At 47.9% G+C, this 17,767-nt stretch overlaps 2 long non-coding RNA genes across 2 annotated transcripts; one reads left to right on the top strand and one right to left on the bottom strand.

The window, feature by feature from the left end:
- Positions 1–1,611: 1,611 nt before the first annotated feature.
- LOC118174026 lies at positions 1,612–4,187 on the bottom strand. Its single transcript, XR_004754506.1, has 3 exons — positions 3,869–4,187; positions 2,436–2,504; positions 1,612–2,079 (listed from the first exon to the last, which is right to left on the bottom strand). It is a non-coding gene; the product is annotated as an uncharacterized LOC118174026 (long non-coding RNA).
- A 206-nt stretch (positions 4,188–4,393) lies between these two features.
- Positions 4,394–6,181, top strand: LOC118174025. Its single transcript, XR_004754505.1, has 2 exons — positions 4,394–4,501; positions 5,463–6,181. It is a non-coding gene; the product is annotated as an uncharacterized LOC118174025 (long non-coding RNA).
- Positions 6,182–17,767: the final 11,586 nt, after the last annotated feature.

Genomic DNA, 17,767 nt, shown 5'->3' with positions numbered 1-17,767 from the left:
GACCTGCTCCTCCTCTGACTCCTGCGTTAGCCTGGCACAAGAATGAAGGTGAAGTCGACCTCTGTCTGAAGCCTGGCTGTTGAGCCGGTCACTTCCCTGTTCTCTGACATGGGAGCAGGATCCCAGCTCCTCACACACGGTGGGTGGGAGGCAGGACAGCCCAGGAAAGCATCATTATTCAGTTCAGGCCCTCGCCAGGGCAGCTGGCTGCTTCTGAATCTGCTAACTCAATAACTGTTGTGCCCTGCAAATCCTCTTCAGGCAATGAATCCCCTTTTACTCAAGAGGTTTATTCAGTTACTCTCTGCTATTTTCAGTAGAGAAGGCATTTTTATTGCAGCAATTCAATAAATTAGCAAGGATTGGTGTCAGTAACCTCCTTGCAATGTCAGAAATGCAAAGCTTCATGTGGCACCAATCCCATTATGGGCCTAATCTCATCTACTTCTCTACAGATAACAGTGTGATAAAGGGTCAGATTTCCTTGGCCGCCTTTGTGAGCGTGCTAAGCTTATTATCCTCTCCTCATCCCCTACAGGAGACAGGCTTTCACCTCCTAACCTCTCCTGTAATTATTCACTCTCCGTTAGTGGAGCATGGCAGGCCTGGCTCTTGAATTCTACTTAATACGATATTATTTATCTAGCCAGTATTCTCCTCTCAGTGGGTTTCCACTGATGGCCTTTCCCTCTGCTGCTTTCCCCCCCTCTCTCTACAGTTCCTCCCGCTGTGTAGTCTGACCTTTTAAAGCATTTCAAAGTCCATAAGGATCCTCCCGAAGAAACAGGACTTACAAGGAGAGAGGACTGGAGAGAAACATTCTTTGCCAGGTTGTGTTGATTGTAGAGAAATGAATGGACTCCCTGAACAGCCCATGCTGAATTACTATGAGTACCCTCCTTCTCCTCACATTCCCCACTGGTGATAAATATTTGCTTTCTCTTCTGGAGGCTGGATCACATCGGGTTTCATTTCAAGAAAGCTCTTTTATAAGAAAATATCTCTGCTCAGTAAGAAGAATTTCAATTTCTGTCCCCAGCTATATTTAGTTTATTGGGAATTTATGGGTTGAATATGCTTTTGTTAGCACAGGGGTGGTTACAGATGGCACCGACTGGCAAAAATGGGAGCTCTCCTACTGGAATGGGTTGTAGGAGGGGAAGAGGAGGCACACTTTCGCAGGCTCCTATTAATCGTGATAAGAAATGCTTTAGAAATACCCTTCCAAAGAAGGGAGCTCAGCAGCAGGTCCCAATTACACGGTGAACTACACAGCCTGTTTTATAATAGATCACTCCTCGCTGGCCTTGCTGCTGTCAGCTGTGAAACACCACTTTCTTCAAACAGGCTTAGATTAATGAAGTCACAATCATAGATCTACAAAGTAAGTGTGTCAATGGGCACTGCTTTTATGCAGAGCACAAGACTGCATTTTTTTTTCTACTCGGATCTTCTCCTTTCATCTATGTGCATGACAGTTTTCATCACAGATCCCTTGATATGCTCAGGATGCTCAGTCCGGCCATCTGTATGCAGGATGTGCATGGATGTGAAGGCAGCTGGCAGCAGCACGAGCATGTCTAAAGGTCACTGCTGATGTTTCAGATATCAAAGATCCCACTCAGGCTGGGGCATCTGAACACAACAGCAAACCAGAAGACATAGAACCACTTTTGACTCCGATTTCCCTTGTCTGCTCTTCTTCCAGCCTGCAGACATCCAGCACATTTGTCTTTGGCTGCCTTCCCATCATTTCCCCAGAGGCAGCCAGTGCTCACTGCGCACCTACCTTGTATATTGAGCTTGTATATTGGTTAATCAGCTGGAAGTTATGTTCTCTGATCTTAGGAACTGCATCCTTCCTCTGAACTGGGAAATGCACCAGGAATTAAACCCTCCATCGTTTTTCTTTGTTACTGCTCTCCTTGGCACAGAGAAGTTGACCAAGAGAAGAGAATGAACGAACAGAGGCCAAATCCATTTCGTAGGAGGTACCTCAGATCAACAGAATGCTCTGAAATCACTGCTGGAACTCTTCTAAATCCATAAACAAGAATTTAAACTGAATCTCAAAATGGTCTACAAATATTAACAAACAAATCCTTAGTGCTCCGAGCTGTTCTTCCACTGTTAATGATGGGAAAATTGATAGAGCAGTCAGGAAACACAGCCAAGCCTACATACTAAAGTAAAATTAATGACAGAGATAAGCTTAGAACTTAAAAGCCTTGATGTGCAGTACCTGAATCTAACCACAGCATAGGACAGATAATTGTTTTACTATCTGCATTTAGTTTTATAAAATTAAGATATTATTTTTCTCTATCTCCATTTAATTTTGGAGCCCAACAATATTCCCAACAACTACCAGAGGTAGAGGTAGTAAGGGGGAAATTGTCATCTCCACAGAAACACTTATTGTACCTTAAACATACCTTGAATAGAGAGGCAGATAGAGCAGCACACCTCCTTAGTCCTGCAGATGCCTGTGAACACGATCTGCCCTGGAAAATGGAAGCAGGAGGCTATTGGCAGCTGCTGGAGCTATGAATTAAATGATCCCAAGGGCCCGATATTTAATTTTCACTCAGCGCAGAGGCTGGCTCCTGTGAAAGTGAGAGCCCTCACCCTCTCACCCCAGTGACGCCAAGAGGAAACCTCTCACCCCCGTGACCCCAGGAGGATTAACGGGCTGGCTCCTTATCCTTCCACTCATTTTTTAATGAAGTGTGATGGCATGTTGAGGGAACCTGTAAGTGTGAACAGGCCATATGACATCCTCTGTCCTCAGTGGCACACAAATGGGTCTGTTTACAAAAGCAAGATGAAATGAAAGGAAAGCTGTGCATTCATGCCAGCAAATGAACATTCTGTCCTGCATATGCTTCCTCTGGGACACGGGGAGGAGGAGGATTGCTAATCGACCAACTATTTCTCACCATATATTATTTGCGGTTGCAGGATTGCTTATTTAAAGCCACTGTGTATGCAGATGGTTTGTTCTGGGGTTTGGCTGAGGAGATCCTAATTTGTAAAGAGCTATCTCACTGAAAGGATTTGAAAAGACAACAGATTGGAAAGACTGCTCCACCAGTTTGTCTCAGAGTCCCTTTCAGTCTCCAGAGTGTGTATTCTGCCTCTCTAGAAGCTGCATGGGCCCTGTAAAATAAATCCCTATGACTTGAAAAAGGTTCATTAAGTTCCTATAATTGCAGCTCACCAGGAGAGGAGGAGGGTGACTGTATAAACAAACAATGCAGAGCTTCTTGTTCATTTGCTAAGCAATGCCAGACAATCTTTTTCTCTGACTAGAAATTAGGAGCTGATTTTCCTATTTACTTACACCCCAGACTCAGCCTTGGGAACTGGAGCCTTGTAGTGGGATCATTCCTGCCTCTTACTGGCCGTCCCAAGGAGAAATATCCTTCTGGATGGGGCTGGGCTGGACATGGATGTGGGCAGTGGGGTGACAGGCTGCATCCCCGTGGGGCAGCTGGAGTAACTCTGTGATGGATCTGACCTCAAAATTTGTTGTGTGGAAGAAGCAGTGTGGGCCCAAGGATGGACAGAGCATGTTGTGTCCTCAGTCATATCTGAAAAACAAATTGTGATGTTAGATTTCATATCCTGAAATGTGGTGTTCAGCATATATGCAACTGACCTTTGCTTTGCCTGTCAGTAACCTTTACCCATGGAGCAGGTTGCATTTTGGCAAGGCAGTGTGTGAACAGCAACCAGAGAAGAAAAAAGGTGCAGTAAATGCAAATGCTGACAATGCCCAACAATCTTCTGCAAATTTTAATACAGAGAAAATATGTGTACATGTGCCCAGCCTGTTCCACAGGGAATTGCTCACAGTCGGGCTCACGGTGCTGTTTATCTCAGACCTCACAAGACGCTGCTCGCCCTGTAGCGACGCTCTCCTGTCTTCCTGCTGTTACATCCCCTCGTGCCAGGCATCTCTGAGAGCTTTATGACAATAATCTAAGAGTGGTGGAAAATAAAAATCACTCTGTTCCCTCTGCATGCTTGTGAATATAGTGCCAGCAGCTCTTCATAAACTTTCCATGTTCTTCTAGCTCATGAAATGTTTTATGTTTTGTTGCCTTCGGGGCAGGGCATGTGCCAGGCAGACAATGCAAGAGAGGAGGATGATTAGGGTGCAGAAAGGCTTTCCCCACACTCTCCCCTGGCTATATGTAAGCCATCCCCGGGGTTAGTATCCCATTTTCACGTGTCCTTTATTGCCCCATGGCACTTTGCTGGAAGTTGTAACCAGCAGACTGCAGACCTCACCAGCTGAAGGCTGTGAAGCTGACATTTGGTGGGGCATTCCCTCTGTCCCATGGCTGGCGTTGTACCAGCCACTTACCAGTCGGAAAAGCCAAGCTATGGACAGGGCTGAGGCATTTTAAGAGCAGTGCAATCAGCTATTATATTGAAATAGATCCAAATTAAGAGCTAGGAAAGCCTGATTTCTTGGTCCAATGCTGATAGCTAGGTATGGCAAGTTGTTTTCTCTTTGTAGTTTGCCCATCGGCTCCACCAACATTAGGAGATAAATGTTTACGGGGTGCCTTCAAAGCAAGTGTCTCCAGGGTAAATAAATCTTGCTGAGAAAGTGCTGCTGCGATAGCTGCCCTCACCAGGTGCCACAGAGCCACGAGGCAGCACAGCAGAGCTGGGACATTTTGGTGTCATAAAACATGAGAGACAATCTGTAATTCAGTGGGAAACCATGCAGGGTCTGAAGGGTGCTGCATTGCCTCCTTGTTTTCTATCTCCTTATGTTCTGGTGGCTGTACTGCTTTCTTGGGTTGGACAAGAAGCCAAGAGCATCACAGGCACAGGAGCCTGGAAAGTTGGTGTCAGGGCCAAGCACAGTAACCAGGCTCCAGCTGCAGGACAGACAGACCCTGCGCGGGCTCTGCATCCCCCTTTGGGGTTCTGAGCTGCGTGCCTGCTGCTGTAGTGAGAGGGTGAGCCAGGTTTGACCAAGAGAAAACAGCATAGCCATTAATATTCTGCCATTATTAATTCAGAACAGCACCTGAATGTGAAATGAGAGAGAGGGATTCAACTTGAATGGCCCAGAGTGGAGCCCTGGACCTAAGCAAGGCCCTTTCATTAGGGGAGGTTATTTCTGCTGCTATTTTGGTGGCAGTTGCTGGGCAGAACCCCTTGTGCCACAGTGATTATCCAGCCATCACAGCAAGTCCTGTGTCCTGGCTGTGCTGGGCTGCCAGGCACGCAGGGGGTTGTACTCTCATACTCCAAAAACCACCCCGAGCAGTCAGGGAACCTGGCTCATGGCTCACTGCATGGCTTTTCACCCCCCTCTGTCCTCACTGGGCATTAAACAAACCACCCAGTGTACCAGGGCTGGGCGCTTGCCACCAGGCTCGGGGACTGGAAAGCTCTCTTGTTCCACATTGATCTTCCTGCTTTTCCATCCATCACAGGAAGGTCTCCTTGTTCCGCTGCCGGGATTAGTGCTGGCATTGCTCCTGCCTTGGTCTGAATGCCCTCCTCTGAGAACGTCTCAGTCCTTTCCGGGAAGGCTGCACATGGAGGTGGACAGGCATTGATTTCATGGCCAAGAAGAGGGAGATGTGGCCACGTGCATCACAGGTGAAAGCCTGGAAGGGGCTTGGCATTGCCTTTCTGCATGCCTGAGAGGTTCAGGACCCTGCTCTGAGGTCCTGAGTGATGCCTCCAGCATGGCCTCAGGCTGTTCCCCAGTGTCTGAACACAGCTACAAAAATTATACCCTGTAATTCCAGATGGGGGGCAAACCTCACAAAAAGGATTTTTTTTGTCTGGTGTCATAAGGAAATAAGGCTTCAATCATCTTTGTCTCTCTCACTACCTGTCCCACTGATGACTTTGGGGTCATTGGATACATTTCACCAATCAGAGGGACACAGGTGCCTAAGAGAATATAATTCTTAAAAAATATTGTGAAAATAGATGTCCAAGCATCAGAAATTAAATCTATCAATATCACCTCTGAGGAAGAGGTAAAACATCAGCAAAAATTTTCTGAGGTGTTGGGGCACAGGCATGGGCACTGGATGTGGGAATGGCTCCAGCACTGGAGTTGCTGGTAGGAGCTGGTGTCTTATCAGCAGCAATTCCAGAAGGGCTGGCCTCACAGGCATTGTGTCCTGCATCGGAACACCCATCCCCAAAGGTACATGAAGAAGAAGCCAGGTTTGATTGCCCCAGCAGGGCTCGCTTCTTGCTTTTTTGCACCTCGATCTTTGTTGACAGCCCCTTTTCCTGCCTGTCCTTTGGGCCAACAGCAGTCCCACGCCATGAGACCCCTTTCTTTGACAAACTACCTAATGGTCATCCTTCCCTCTGCTTCCTAGCGGGGCCATCTGTCTTCCTGCACACTGAAGGTTTTCTTGGAGGCAATAGCCTGCGTGCAGCTGCGGGAGCAGGACAGGTGCTAGCAGGCACTTACCTTGTGGAGGCAGCGAGCCCCTGCTCTCTGGTGACCCTCAGTAGATTAACGTGCTGACTTAATGGGAGTGAAGCTCCATTAGTCACCAACAACCTGACACATCTATCCCTGGGCTGAAAGCACTTGGCTCTCAGTAGATGAATAAGGACAAGCTGTTGTCAGAGGTTGCAGAGCTATAAACAGCAGGTTGCAGAAGCTGGCAGAGCTCTGGAAACCCTCTGGAAGTGTCTGGGGTCATGAGTCATTTTGGGGAAGATTTACCAGAGTTTGATTTCTTGGTCTGACTTTGGAACAAACATCATATGATCAGGGGATGCTCAAGCTCAAGTTTGGAGTCTGGGATATGAGGTGCACCTGATTTTGTGGCCCAGCTCTGGGCTCCAGAAATTAATCTGTAGACCAAAATTTGAAGTAAGCTGAAGACTTACAGAGCAGATGTACTAAGACACGTTTTGGAGCTTGAGAACCCTTTATGGTGTCTGTTATGAAGCAGGCTTTGTAACTCATTGCCTATCACTTCTCTGCATTCACCTCATAGGTGAATACAAGAAGGTCTGATCTTTAATTCACTGCACAAAGTGAACCGCTTGGGAAAATCCACTGGTTCAGGGATGTATTTATTCCATGGACAAGCTGCCTTGTCCAGTCCCTGGAACCAAGAAAGGTGCATGCATGAGCTCCCTCCACCCACCCTGTGTGCAGTGGGCAGCATGAGGGACCTTACAGAGCAGACGGTGCTGAAGAGGCAGAGCTGTGATGCAGTGGAAGCAAACCAGCCATCCCAGAAATCACTTACAGCTGCAAATGTCTGGGTACATGTGGCCAGTCATGCCCAACGTAGTGAAACTTATTTTTCCTGCTGTCTGCCAAGGGTACAGCTGAGTTTCTAGCCATTCCTCTCTCGCCATGCTGTTAGATTTCATGGATGTATTTTAAATTGCTTAGCCACAGCTCTGCAGTGCTACAGACCTGCAATGCCTTTTCATTAGCTTTGAGGCAGAATGATAACAAGAATGGTCCCCATATTTCTTTGTGCCGCTGGCAATCAATAAAAGAGTTTTTATCTGTAGCAGCCAGGAAACTTGTGTGGACAGGTCCTGCCTTCTGGTTAGAACTGATGGAGTTTTAAAGACCTTCCTCTGCTGTTGATGCTGCCTGTCTTCCAGAGTAATGCTGCTACTCCTTTGTTTTTATGAGGTTGCTCATATATCAAAGCTGTGGGCACAGCCTGCCTGCTAGAAGGCAATCGAGATATCTGCACTTTGGCATCCAGAGTCAGCTGTTGCATGAGAGGATCCCACATCCCTGCATTCATCTTATTTATTACTGCACCACAGGGATTCTGGAAATTTTAGCCAAGAGGACTGCTTCTTTTATAAGAGGTTTCATGTTCAGAGGGAAGCACTTTGTGATTATATAGACCATTAAGCGTCACGTGGCATTTCCAAATCAAGAGCGAGCCAGAAAACACTGGATCGTATTTCTTCCCTTCTTTTCCCTGCCTTGGACCAGGTGTCCTCTGTCACATCCTGCTGACCCAGCTGGGCTGGCTCGCTGTGCCCGTACAGCCAGGCTGTAAACAGAGCTATACGGACAGGAGAGTTTTTGCTGGCTCAGCATCTTTGGTATGGGCAACATCTGCTGCCATCCAAGGGCTCTTCTTGTTGTGGGAAAGATCTGCAGCCCAGATTTGCCCAAGGGCACATCCTGTGTGTCTTGGGCTCCCTGTCCCCCCTCTGACTTGCAGGAGGCTAAAAATACAAGCTAGTTCATAGGTGCTATTTTGGGGGCTCTGTGTTTTCCCCTGCTTTAGCTCTTCTCATATGTACTGCTATTTTTTCCAGTAATGATGAGAATCACCCTGTACATTTCTCTTTGGAATATGTAATTTTAGACCTGATTATGTAATTATTACTGCTCTAAATCATTTGCTGTGTGAATTCTTTTTTCTTAATTAAAAACAATAACAAATTTGGATTCATTTATAGCTTTGCAAAATGGTTAGCCCCAGGAGTAGAGCCAGCTTCTCTAGGGACTGCGTTTCCCCAACACACATCAGTCTGTGCAATGTGTTTCAGCCCTGTGTTTCCTCCAGAAAATCACCAAAATACGTCAGCTTTCATATTGTTGTATGAGGTGAGGAAATACTTGTAGGAAAGGAAGACAAGACCATTCATAACTGCAGGCTCAATTATAACATTATTACCAAATCGGGGGGAGTTGAAAACAGATTGCCAGAAGCAAAGTAACTTTATTGTCTTAATACTTTGTGATGTTTTGTTTTGTAAAAGCACCACGGGATACATTTTCTCATTTCCATTTGAGGGAGTGAGAGGATCAGAGATGAACTGGAAGCACTAAAATGTTCAGTACTAGTAAAGGAAATATTACAAGTTAGTCATCTTTTTGTCCCAGGGCCGGTAGGTCCCAAATGCTTTGACCCTCTTGTCTCCTCCTGCTCTGTTTATCTTGCATTTTATCTGTGGTGGTTCAGTTTCAGTGCCAGTGTCTGGGGGGAGCTGGGAGGGCTGGTGGGGAGCCTGGGCTCTGTGCATCCCCTGGGACTCCTTCAGGAAAAGCTGAACCTGCCTTGGAGCAGGTGGCAGGACTGCCAGCTGGCCTCTTGCAGTCGATATTTATTTCTCTTGCAGTCGATATTTATTTCTTCCAGGTCTCTTTTTCTCACCTTCCTCTGATTTTGGACAGATTCTACAATTTACTGCTATAGTGTGAAAATGATTCTCATCTTCACCCCATGCTTGTGCAATCCATCCACCTTTAGTGAAGGCATGAATTGAATATGGCACAAGTGTCAGTATGGGGCATTCTGCGGTGTCCAGGCAGCAAACCCTTTGTTGGGTTTAACCTCATGCTCTCCTTGCCGGTCCAAGCAGCATTTACTCACTTGAGTAAATGAGTCTTTTGTATTAGCAAAGCTGCTATTCTGTGCAAATCGTCGAAGCTGCAGTCTGGATCTGGACAGCTGGCCATTCCTATTTCTTTAATAGTTAAAGTCTGTGAGTCCTTTTTTGGTTCTGTTTCCCTGTCTGCAGTTTTTGACACCCAGCCTTTTCTCCTGTGGCATGGACCCCAGCAGTGGCACAGGCTTGACACGCAAGGAGCCTGTGCAGCTGCGAACTGAACATGTTGCACCTGGGCTTTCAAATAACATCATGCGGAGTCCTGCAAGGGGTGTCATCAGCAGATGTTCAATGGGTTGTTCATAACATTCCTTGGAGGATAAGAGCAAAGATGCAGCCATTCAAGTCTGATAGCTTACATGTTCAGAACAGCAGCATCCATGTCGACACCCAAGTGGGTTCAGCATGAACAGGATCTATGGGAGGAACTGATGAGTCCTCCATCTGGGAGGCTATGGCTAAGGGAGCAATGTGAGAGACTTTGCCAGTGCTAGAACTAAGACCTGGAGCTCTTCTCTGAAGAAAGGCAGAAAACGTGGCCTGGGAGCATGTGTGGCCCTGTCTGCAGGCTGCCAGCTCCAGTTTTTTTTCCCTTCTACTGCCTGTGCAGAGCTAAGCTTGGCTCAGCTCCAGGCCCTGTGGCTGGGCAGCTGAGGAGGGACCCTGATGTCCCGTGGAAAGCAGGAGCATCACAGCATGCTGCCCACACTCAGCTTTGGCTCCAGCCCTTCTCCCAAACCAGGACTTTGTCTTTTATCCCACTTTGCTGCAGAACAATAATGAAAGACAAAAATCTCCTACTGTGAGCTCTGTACAGTGGGAGCTGGCCAGAGGTGGATAATTCATAGGTGTTTTGTGGAGAATTAAGAGAGAAAATGAGAAGAAGCACAGGTTATCTTAATGTCAAATGATGCTTCAGGGATGCTTCCTGGGTGCCTGCCCCTCTTGCACTCTCTCTGCTCTGCTCTGCAGGACCACAGTTCCTGAGAGCAGGCCATAACACCAGTGCCTTTTGCAATACCAGGAGCTCAGCAGCTCACTGGTATTCCAGAGTCCTTGGAGTTCAAGTCCCCAGCTCAGAGCACACTTGGTGTCCCGCCAGGGACTGAGGTCCTTCTTCGTCTGTGGCCTGAGGGAAAAGAGTGGGAAGGACTCCTTTAACTTGGCCTTTATCTTGTTGAGAGAAGCAGGAGAGTTCATCAAGTCCACATGGTAGCCGAGATAATGGCTCAAATCCTCACTCTGTCCCTGCCTTTAAAGACAGCTGTGGGGGAAGTTGCTGAGGGCTTAGTAATTCCTGGCTCCCAGTGGGCCAGTGGCTGAGTCAGGCTGCTGGAAATGGGAGGCTTTTATCAAGGCTGTGTTTGAAGAGTGGGAGAATATTAAAATGGTCTGGCTGCCTGTGATAACCCAAGGTGACACTTTGAGGCACACCCAGCCCAGTGTCCCTGTGAGACAGTGCCCATGGTGGGCAACTTTCTGTGCAGCCCAGCTGAGAGTCACAGGCAGTGACCAGGCACAGGCAATAAGATGCTGGGAAGCAGGCAGTCCTGCCTTCTGACCCAGCAAAAACACCCACCTGGGGCAAGGAAGAATGCACAGCTTCGGCTGGTGGTGCTCCTCTTACATTTAAACACCTGAGACATTTTGAGGCCACTCCATTCACACCTACCACTCTGAAAACAATATTGAATGTGGCAGAGGATGCAGCTATGAGGAAGGATGCTACATCCATACAGAAACCTGACTGGTACCTCAACAAAGCTGAACATATGGGGAAAACCTTGGCTCAGAAGCATCCAACCACCATTGTGTCAGGAAATGTTCATAGGATTCACCTGGCCTGACAGCCTCCACATCCCTCCTGCTGAGGGTTGGCTCTTCATCCCATGGGAAGAGCTCTGGCAACACCACCTTGGTCTGATATGATAGGCAAGGGGAAGGGAGGGAACTGGCTGGCATGGGATGGAGACTTCTGAGCTCAAACTTGAGCTGGGGAAGGACAATGGAGAGAAATCTGCTGAGTTAAAGGAGAGGGAGAGTGCAGCTTGCTGGAGACAGCTTGGGAGCTGGCTCTGATTTTGAACCATTATGCATCCAGCCTGCCTCACACCCTGACACACGATGGCCTCCTGCAGTCCTGCAGCTTGTCAGCTTGGCTTCTCCTCTCTCCTCCAACTGACAGAATTCCCAAGCTCTTCCCGAGTGTCCTCCCAGCTCCAAGCACCACCAACCACCACCAGCTGCTCGCTCACACGGGCCCCAAGAAGGAACCAGGCCTGCAGGCCCTGTTGGATGGTGTAATGTTTTCTGGAGCTCCTGGTGGCTCTACATGCATACGCACAGAGGTGTTTATGTGAGGAGCACACCACACAAAGGCTGACATGATGCACGTGGGCCTTGCTGCCCCATATGGGGAAGGCCCAGCTGTGCCCGCGTCGTGCTCTCTCCCATTTTGCTTGGGATCAGCAGCTTTGTGCTCCCACTGGTACCGATATAGAGCAGGGAGGGGACGTGAATTTGGGCACAGTCACCAGCTGATGGATTGGATGTCTCTGAGGAGGCTGAGCATGACCCAGGGTGCTGGGAGCTGGCATGTGGTCCTGAGCGGAGGTCTCTGCCCCTTCCTCGGGATCGGAGGGTGAGGGGGAAGATGAGGGCAGGAGGGTGCCTGTGCATCGATATCACCCAGGACAGAAGCCAGCGTGTGGCATTGACGTCAAATCTGACCCCCATCAGAGCCGTGTCGCCTTACAGTCCAGCAGCATTTAGCTTCAGGAAAATGCCTCTGTGCTGAAGCAGTTACTAATGCAATAAATGCTGGAGCTCCTGAGGGACTGAATAATTACAAGGTCCTCACAGGAATACAGCACTGCCTCCTTAAAGTAGTGGCAAAATAAAACTTTCAAGCTGGGAGAAGTGAATTGGCTCTCAATGATGTAAACACTGGAGTTACTCTAGACAGCTTCTGTCTGCCCTCACATAACCATGTTAAGGAGCTCAGAAATGGATGCTAAGAAATCCAAGGGCTATTTATCCAGACATGGAAATGATGATACCACTTCATGAAAGACGTATTTCTGCATGGAGGTTTGTGGACCAAGGCCAGCAACTCCAGCCCTGGTAGCTCTGATGCAAAGTTTGCTGCTTCTCGGCTGCAGGCAGCGTGCCCTGGTGCCCTAATGGAGCTGAGCCAAGAGGACAGGAGATGGAGCTCAAAGCCTGAGTAATCCAACCAGCCCTTTACAGCCTGGTGTGTGGCTGTCTGTACATCTTAAAACTTGATGTCAGGTCTGGGGCTGGGTTGGGATACTCGGGAGCAGGGATGTTTGCACAGGGCTGCTGCTGATGGTTGAAGATGGTGGTATTGGTGGGCTGGTTCTCTTCCAGGGGGAGCTGGAGGTGTGCAGCCAGGGCTGTGCTCTCCCTCTGGGCATGTCTGGTGCTAGGTAAAGGCTCTAAGAAAGTCAAAAATATTTCAGAGTGTCCAAGCAACAGCATGAGGATGTCTGGAGGCAACTCCTGCTCCCATACACTTCCTTGGATGTGACATCCACTGCAAGAAGCACACCATGTTTGACCTGCCCCAAATGTGTGTTCCTTACTTTTTTTTTCCATCTGATCCTTGCATTTGTATCAGGAGACACTTTCAGCCCTTTAAAGAAGCTTTTCTGGGAGAGGAGGGATGTGCCAGGGAGGTGCTGGGCACTGTCCACTCCATCCTGGCTGCCAGCAAATTCAACGTGGTTAAATATAGGCTCTGAGCTGAGGCCTTCGAAGCAGCACTTGGAACCAAGTTCCTCGAACACGGCTGGAAAAATTCCACTTGGCATCAGGCTATTCACCATATGCTGCCGTTCTCTGCTTTTATCCGGACAGTGCCTCCAAGCTCTGTGCTGTGGAAGAGCAGCTATTTTAGGAGGAGCATTTGATACCTCTCCGTCTCCCCGCCATTCTTGAAGGGGCTGTCTCTCTTCCTCCAGGCTGGGACACAAATTTCCCAACTGGCTGCACCAGCCTAGCTTCCCTGATTTGCAATGGTGCACAGCCAACAGCTGGGCCATGGGGCTCTGGGAGAGCTGAGGGTCTCACCCTGTCATTGCCTACGTGTCAGGCGGCTGAGACTGGCAGACACCAGAACATTCACCATCTGCACTAGGTTTTCTCCAGTACAACCCGTGAGGCCTGTAACCTTCCTACACAGCTTCCACATTCAAAGAAGACTTCTGCATTTCTATTTTGACATGCAGTTTTTCTGTGAAGGTGTCTAGGAAGGAATTTTTGTGCCTTCTCTTTTGACTAAATGTCTAAGGCTTTATTTACTTATTTATGGCTCTCAGAAGGAGAAAGTTCTTTGAACATCTATTCTCAAGTAATTCTGCCATCAGGCTGGGTCACACACCAGAACACACACAAAGTCAACATACACCTAAATCATCACAACATGTTTGTACCACCCAGTGAGTTTGTCCTGGGATCACTAAGAACATGGGTTTCACAGCAGGCCTGGCGCAAAGCTGCTGTAGGTAGCTTGCAGCAAATCTCAGGGAGGACCCTCCTGCTGGATCTTCAGGACAAGCCTTTGCTTGCCCATCACTGCCAGGCAGCTGCATGGCAGGGTGACCTCTGCTCAGTGCAGCTATGCAGTGTAAAAGCCCTTAATGTGGAAGCAATTACTTGGACAACTTCTTTATTTGTCAAGTCTGGAACAAAGCTCTCCAGATAAATACAGTTTTCTCGAAGGAGAAGAGAAAGCTGCCTCCCTGCAGAAGTGTTGGAGGTGCCTAAATATATTTTGCAGCCTGTACACTAGTGTGATCTGCTGTCTGACGCTCTTGCAAAGATTGCAAAAAAATCCTGATCAAAGATCCTCAGAGAGCTTTCTGAACTTGTGTCTGCAGGGGCTGTGCCTGGAAATAAATTCCCTTCCTCCAGACCTTCCTCCTCTCACTCCCCAAATGAGGACAAGCTATACACCTCTCCTTCACGCCTGCATAGCATCCCTCTCCTCTCGCATACATGGAAAATAGTATTGGGAGCTAAAATACACTTGTGTATTTTTAGCTACTTCTAATTGAAGTAGCAGCTGGAAATAAGGAGCAGAGCCAGCACTGCGGTGCCAGCCAGCTCTTCGCAGACACCCAGCAGCTGCTGCCCAGCCCTGGGCTCACAGTCACTTGGCAATTTGGGACACCTGGGTGCATGTATGGGGCAGCACTGAGGGAGGTGCTGTCTGACCAGGGTCAGAAGCCAGGAGCTGTGAGTACTGTTTGTGCTCCCATACATAAACCTGAGCCTGGGGTTGTTCAGGCTATCACCAGCCTCAGCAATGCTGCTATCGCTCGTCTCCCATGCAGCTGGAGGCTGGACAAGCTTACAGCGAGGAGAGTTAATATTTGCCATCTCTTGTGTTTGTTAGCATTATGAGAGCACCTCGCCCAGAGTTGTTTCCCTGACTAATCCATGCTTATGTTTATCTCTTAATAAGAAACAGTTATATAGAAGTGGCAGGGTCAGGGTGACAAAATAGCAACTGGTATCACCCATGGTAAGAAACCGGAAGAGAAACTACACATGCTGCCAAAAGATCAGGAATTGTGGTGGCTTTGGAGAAGCGAAAGGAGACAAGTCAGCAAGCAAACCCCCCAGATAGCTCTGAGACCCTGGGAGGAGTTCTTCTGCTGAATTATTAATAGACAACATGCCATCCTCCCTCTCTGGTTGCAGAAGGAAACACATTTCCTTGCCTCCCTACGTACACACATATATGTGAACGCTGTATGGACTGGAGACCAGGCAGGGCATCTCTCCCTGTTTGCAGTCAGCCCAAGGAGAGCTGGCAGGGCAAAGAGGAGGAGGGCAGGGTCTGGGCTGCTTTGTGGGGTCCTGCTGGTTGGGGGAGCTTGGAGCTTTCCAGGGGTGATATGAGGTGGGAAGTCAGGTCTGTGGAGAGGGCTTGCAGCTGCAACAAGGGCACCTAGGCTAAAGGAAGCAGAACCTCAGGTTGTACTGCTCTAAAAACTGCACAACTGTCATTAAAGAAATTGAAATCTACAACCTCTCTAAAGAACAAAAAAGCTCGATTTTCTTAGAAATGCTCTCTTCATTCAAACTGCTTGCACAACTCTGCCTCCAGAATAAGTGAAGCTGGAGTCGTGGTGACTGTGTCCCTTCCCTGAGTGCTCCCAGACTCAGTACTCTCCAGAGCAGCCTAGGGTGAACACAAGCTGAGATTGTGAAACCTGCACTTGACACTGTGCTAAATTCATGTTTAACAGCCTCTGCACAGAAAAAAAGAAGCACAGTTAATTTTCTGTACCCCAGTTGGAGGGCTGGCTTTCATCCCAGTGCTCTTCATCTTCCTCTGTTTCAGTGCAAAAGGTCCACCAGAAAAACCTTTGGCCCTGGGGATTTGTCAGTCTGCCATTTTTATTCCCATATAAACACCTACTACAACCATCAGATTTAGTGCCTGGCAGGAATAAAGAATTTCTGAAAGGCAGGAACATGGAGCAGGCGGGTGATTAGGAAAATCCACCTCCAGTGGACGAAACATGTTCGGCAGGCAAAACACTTGGCAGCGTGGGAGCGGGCTGCACATCTGGCGAAGGCAGGCATCAGGCTGGCCAGCATCCAGCTGCAGGAAACATCTGGGCGAATGCAGACTGCAGGAGGGATTTGGGATGCATCTTTGGGTAAAGTAAATCCTAGCTAATCTGCACTGCTTAGCCTATGTGAACTGGAAATCTTAGAAGGAAAATTGTGTGTATTTTTTTTATTATTGTTATTATTTTCCCTTTGCAGAAACTTTTCTCTCTCTGCATTGCTGCTGTGATTTACTCTGCTGCTGTGGATTGTTGGAGGACACCCACAACAGCTGCAATGAGAAGACAGTTGACAGTTTGCAATGCTTTCTTGCAGTCAGAGAATACTCGGCCTGTTTTCTCCTTGCTTTGCCCAAGAGACCTTTGGGAAGGGTCTGCAAGTGCAGCAGCTCAGTGCCACCCCATTCTCTCCCTGAGCCATTAGCAGAGAGGACAGGGAGGAGACCCAGGAAGTGATGGTGGGATGCTTGGTCTTCTTGGGAGCAGGGTGGCCCTTGAATCACAGAATCACATGGGAATTCTTGCCTGTGTCATCCATCAGAAAAGGGTCTGGCAAATTGTTCTGGGACTTGGTACATCTCCCTGTACTCGTTTTTGGCACTGGGTTCCTACTCCATCACCAAAATCCCAGTGAGGATAAGTGCAACAATTCCTGACTGCTCTCGGAAGGACTGTCCATTTCTTTGCTGGGCTTAGTGTAGTACTCTGCAGTTATGTGTGACATTAAAAGTAGCAAAGCTTTTATTGTCAGTAGGGGTGTGATGAGCCTGAAGCATCCAGCTGGACTCCTTGTGTTTGTAAAATGAGTAGGCTCAATCTGGAAGCAATTTGGACGAAAACAAATGAGAATAATTGCAATTGTTTGTATCTAATTTTACCTTGAAGGACACAAATGCCATTTCCTGTTTTGCAAGGTACAAGGGAAATATTCCCAGGCACACCTCTGAAATGGGGTGGTAAACACGGTAATCTAAGAACTAACAGCCACAATTAATTCTCTTCGCATTTTCTAGTAGCAGGAGAGGCTTTCATCTAGCCGGGTATATCCATTTCAAGGCAATTTCCTTTATTACTCAAGCTTGCAAATTGCCTTTTCCTATTGGTCTCCAAAGCAAGTCTTTCAAAGTTTAACACATCTGCAATTTTATAAAGTCATTAGTTTTAATTAATAGATAAAGCTCCTCTGTTATTCTCAGAATTAACTCCAACCGAGAAGAAGAAGACACAGAGCTAATAGGCTGTATGTATTCACAAGAAAACTCTTCTGAAATGCTGTGATTAAAGGCTTGAAAAGAAGGAGGAGGTGGAATAAAGATGGAAGATAAAAAATACGGTGGTCAAACACATCACCCTGAGACCCAAACCCTGGAGCTTTGCGATGGGAATGTCTAAGCTGGGATATGTGGAAGTGTTTCCTTTTGATGGTCCGTCCTGGACAGGAGCTGGCTGTGCAATTTCTCACTCTCCTGTGCTGGTCTGGCAGTGTTAAACTCCAAGAAGCCATCCCAGATCTGAGCAGCAAATAGCTTTCCCATTGTAAAAAAGGTCCTGAGCTTTCAAGAATTCAGCCCTGCAGTTAGAAGGGGACATTTACAATTATTTAGCACTGTGCAATGACAGCCTTGGGCTTGCTTCATGTCTGTTGAACCTTTCTGTAAGCAGCTGAGCTTTTTAACAGCAGCAGCTTTTCACTACATGCAGAGCCGATCATCAGGACCTTCCTTCCTGATCCCAGCCAGATCCCAGCCCTGAGCGCCTGAACCCAGGGAGCA

Source organism: Oxyura jamaicensis, chromosome 13, assembly GCF_011077185.1.
Source record: "Oxyura jamaicensis isolate SHBP4307 breed ruddy duck chromosome 13, BPBGC_Ojam_1.0, whole genome shotgun sequence".
Lineage (NCBI taxonomy): Eukaryota > Metazoa > Chordata > Aves > Anseriformes > Anatidae > Oxyura > Oxyura jamaicensis.
This window is presented reverse-complemented; position numbering and strand designations above follow the sequence as displayed.